Raw genomic sequence first — 5,305 nt, forward strand, 5'->3', positions numbered from 1 at the left:
TCGGCGTGAATCGGAATGCCAGCTGCCTGGATCTAGGGCTAAAAAACTCCTGTTGGGTTCGTGTGGGTGGGGAAAAGCGAATGGGCCGGGCTTCGGGCAAGTATGGTGATGTGGGTGTGGTTTGTCTCAGACCCTCACTCTGAGGTGGGTGTGTCACCTACTGAAGTGGGTGTGGTCAGGGTGAAAGCCCAGCGAGTGCTCGGCTGTTTTAAAACTCCCCTGAGAGGATACGATAGTCCAGCAGTTTACCCTGAGGTAGTAAAATCGCAGAATCTATTTGGCAGCGCCACTTATTTTTTTAATAAAGCAACTACTTTGCTGGCTTTTGGAAACAAAGGTCTTTTAAAATTATTATTGTCGACCACACTGAAAAATACATATATATACACACACACACACACACTAGTCTGCGACTCAGATGTCTTGCCATTGTCCTGCAGGTCCGCCTATAGTACATGGAACTACCGATATAAAACTTTCCCACAGTAAATTTGCACATTCATTTCGCAATTATGTGTTTACCATACTAGTTTACCATGCCTTGCCTTGCTTTATTTTAAATATGCTTCACCGTGTTTTCATTATGTTTTATGACACGTTGCTGTGCTTTCACTATGCAAAACTTTTAGAAGGGTACTTAGTCTTTTTTAAATTCAAAGAAACATGAGAATGACTCCTCCCCTTATCACACGTTACTCTATATAACTGTTCTGACCAGGCTTGACAGTCTACACCTCTCAATGAAACAAGCAGCACTGCAGCCCTTGCCTCCTCTGACGTCTCCCTTTAGCTCAGCATCTCACCTTGATTTCAGAGCTGGGCAACAGTTCTGTACTTTAAATACCACCTGTCTCCCCACTACAAAGACTGTGAAATCACTGTGGAGAGATCGCTGGGACAGATGGGTGTCATGCAGAGACAGGCTAGGATTTCATTCTTACTGAGCACGCATCCCTGGGAAGGTTTGGCTGCAGTGCACATCTTGCACCATGCTTTCATATTAATAATAATGCAGAACAGTTCAGTTAAAAAGTAGAAATATTGTTAGTTTAAAAGCCCTGAGAATACGTCACTTGCTCAATCCTACATACACTCTTTACCAAGTGAACTAACGTGGTGTGCTGTCATCTTCCTCTCCTGTATAACTCAAGCATGGTACAGCACAAGTAGTTTGGACAATACAGTACAATACAGTAATGACTGCTTGACATTCTCTTACCCAGGTCCACTGAATAAATCTGCCGCTGGAAAGCAGGGGGTACTGGCGGAAGGTAAGGTCGAGCTTCAAAATGCTTCAAAACCTCTTGGCTTTTCTGTTAAGACTTTTTTGTAAAAATTTTGTAGCACAGGCAAGGGCATATTTTGTCAGTGGAATAAAACCATGTTAATAGTATAACACAGCTTAGCAGCAGCATATTTTTTATTGAAGAGAAGCATATTTATAGAGAACGCATGGGAAATAAAGATAAGCCAGTGTTTAAAATAGAGCAGACCCAGAGGACTTGATGAAGAGACTTGCTAATACAGGGCAGGACATCTTATTGGAAGCCCAAGCTCAGCTCGACACCCAGAACACCAGGAATTCAGAAGCATGCTTTCACCCTTCCCTTACTGCTCTATGGTGTTTGCAACCATTTTGAACATGAACCATTTGTCTTGCTGTCAAAATCCACCTGGCTATTACTGTGCCTGTAGAATCCTAGTTTCCAGCTCCTTTTGTGTACATCCTAATTCCAAAGAAAGTCACATGATGTGGTGACCTTTCATCTCTGCTCAGGGGTCGGCAACATGTTACAGGCACAGATAATACCAGGTGGACTTTCCCATTGTAAATTTGCATGGTAATATTGTGGTGTTCCCATGCTTTACCCTGTGCATTTATCAATTTACCTCTCTGGGCTTTACAATACTTAACTATGCTTTGCTGTGCTGTCACTATACTTTATTTCACTTGCTGTGCTTTTACTATGGGGAATTGTTATAAGGGCTGATACAAAGAACATGCTAAAATTCCATATTAGAACAGAGTGAAAACTAGTCAGACTGTAAACCTTATGAAGCAATAAGAAAAATGTGGAAAAGACATTGAAGCTACTTATCCTTTAAGACCGGGGGTTCAAAACCGGGGGATGGAGTGAGATGGGTTGAGCGGGGGTTCTCACTCAGGAGGTCTGATGTCATGGAGGCCGCGGGCCAAGGACGTTTGGGAGCCCCTGCTTTAAAGAATACATGTGTGGCGTGTCGCTGTAAAAGCTCAATCAGGTCACACCAGTTTAAGAGTCACTTGTGAAATTAAGTCATAAAGTAGGACAGTACCAGATGGTCTGAATCCCCTATTCTTGTGCTCTTCTATTACACAAGAGACTGATTGAGATGTACCACTGTGTGAGTCTGAACTTAACTAGGGGCTCATATTAAGTCTTGATTGTAAAGAATGTTTATTAACACTCTTAAAAATCATATTGAATTAAATACTGTCAAATTAAAATGTTTTTAAGGATAGTTAGCATGTTTTTTTAATAAAAAAAAAACTCCAAACCCATTTCAGAAATCTCAATGTTGCATTATGAATCATTGTTTTCTAGTTTACCCTGGTGCCCTGGTTTATTTTGCTATTGTAAGTAACAGGTCAATAGACATGCCCAGGGCTCCACTTTGGGAGGCATTCTAATTTCTTGAGCCTGGGGACAGAGGGCTTTACCTTCAAATGTATTATGTGTCCACTTAAGAGCCACATGCACAAGCTCCAGATTCTCAAAGCTATTTACTCTGAAACCGCATTAACTTTCTGAAACAGTGCACCCCAGAAATAATCAGAATAGAGGGCTTGTGAGAAGTCTGTTTCTTCATCATTTTAAAATTATACTTGGTGCTGTTTTCTTTTAGACAAACATTGCACTAATGATGATAAAAAAAAAAAAGCTTTCAGAATTTAACCCAACATCTCTCAAACTCTGAGAAATGTCAACTGATTTGAAAAGATATATATTTTTATTTGAAGTGTAATTGATAACAGCTTGAAATCACACAGTATGCAACTGTTTTTATTTATAATCCTGTTAAAGTCACATAATCACCTCCCTGAAAAGGATCTCAATGACAATGACAAAAAGGGCTTTCCTCAACTCATACCAAAACACATGACACATTTTATTTCATCATCTGTGCTACACCCGAGGATGTGTAAAATCTAGAATTCATTGTACATTCCCAAAAGATCACCATCAATCCAACACTGGTGTACCGCTTCTTTTAAGGATGCTATCCTTCTATGATTTTCTATTGTTATTGGACCCAAAGAAAACCGAGGGGCCAGTAATACCTTACTGTTTCAGCATTAGAATACTGTTTCTGCAGGGAAACAATGGACTTTACATTTAAAAAGGCTTTCTGCTAAGCCTTGGGTAGTCTATAAGACAAGTGCTCCTCATTAGTCTTAAGTTTTCTCCGGAAGTCATGCAAGAGTTCTCTCTCACAAAGAAAGGTCTCTCAGCCCTGAGAAAGAGAGAGACACAAGGACACACAGACACACAGACACACACACACACACACACACACACACACACACACACACACACACACACACACACACACACACACACAAATCTTTCAAACTCTCATTGCTGTACTTTCCATGTGTACGTTTTCATACCCGCCTGGTAGAATATGATCCTATAAATAGTATACTATAAAAATGCCGTGTACAGGAGGTATAATTATGGTACAGATGTTATATTTTCACCTTTAAAAAATGCACTAGCAAGTTCTAGTATATATCTCATTGCTGTTTTTAAGGATTTTATTGGGTAGTTAATTCTGTGATTTAAGTGTGGAGGTGCCACATATTTAAAATTTGGTCAGCACGTTATTATTTGTGATAAATCGTAAACTGTTCAAGAACAGGGGCTTTGCCATCGCACCCAGTGAAGCACAACATTGTTAATGCTTAACTAAGTAGCTGGATGCTCCTACTACCCTAACCCAACCCACCCTGAAGCTGGCTGCCATCTTTAGTGCAGGAAAGACTCAATGATATAAACCTCACTGCTAGTTGGGGCCAAGACATCATCCAGGTATCATCTGTCACCTGTTATGTCGTTCAGTTCTACAGGATACATAAAACATATGTTGCATTCAGCTTGGACCTCCTGATGTTGCATTGCCGCTGTCATTTGGTGTATCTGCCTGGGTGTTAGTCCAGTACAGTTCTCTATGCTTACCTGTACTGTGCAGAAAAGCAGTCGCCCAAGTGACAAAAAACTATCCTCTTCAAAGTGATTTCATAAGATGCTAGTGCCTTCAGCACCCAGGCTTGCTGTGGAGAGCTGTCAGAATCATATTTGTATTACGTAGTTTTTTGCTTTGACTCCACACTGTAGTTTACATGTAATTGATACTGAGAGAGGATTTATTAAAAGCGAAGGTAGGGAGATCAGCTTTATGCACTCTCCATGTCATCAATTATACTACTTAGCATCATAAACATATAGTTATGCTTATAAATAATGCCCTTTAAGTAAGCATTGTTAGTCAGATGTAACCAGCGGTAATACATATATGTTTAATTGGGGTTAATATAAGCTTGCTTTCTCACACTTTCAGTATACATTAGCAATCAAGGCCTATAGCTGGCCTGCCATTTACAACATAGATTTGTATACAATGACAGCTAGATATTGTAGGTGTGGTATATCTCGTATTGTACTGTACTATTGTACAGCTGTGAGTAGATCTGGACTTGGACTGAATAAAATACAATCCCATATTGAACTATCTAGTAATATTTAATGAATATCATTAACAAGAGCACCATATTGCTTATAATACGGGTGTTTCCATAATTATTTCCAGTACTGTAAGTATAAACGTATAGTTCAATGCTATCGGCTATACAGCCAGCATTTAGAGTGGATAGCATTTAGAGATGGGACACAGAAAAGAGCTGTATCATGGAAATAATTCCATTGACCAACAGAGGGGGGTAGTGAGCAATGATTTCAAGATCGTGAACATATTTTAAACAGCAGAAACTCTGGTCAAGTCAGTTTAGCCCATTCTACAGACTACCCTGGGTCTACCCCGCCATCACCTTTCTGTATGTGACATACAAATCGTAGCCTGGGATACAAATGTTTAGACTGTGGTGTATTTCTTAATGTCATGTAATTTCAGAAGAGTAAGTATTTAAAATATTGCAAATTATTTTGCCTCTATCTATCCATACACGAAGTGGACAAATCAGAGACACTTGCAGTAACATTGTCAGTATCGTGGGCAGAACAGCACTGATTCAATGAGGCTGAAA

The sequence above is a fragment of the Polyodon spathula genome, chromosome 16 (genome assembly GCF_017654505.1).
Source record: "Polyodon spathula isolate WHYD16114869_AA chromosome 16, ASM1765450v1, whole genome shotgun sequence".
In the NCBI taxonomy this organism is placed as follows: Eukaryota; Metazoa; Chordata; class Actinopteri; order Acipenseriformes; family Polyodontidae; genus Polyodon; species Polyodon spathula.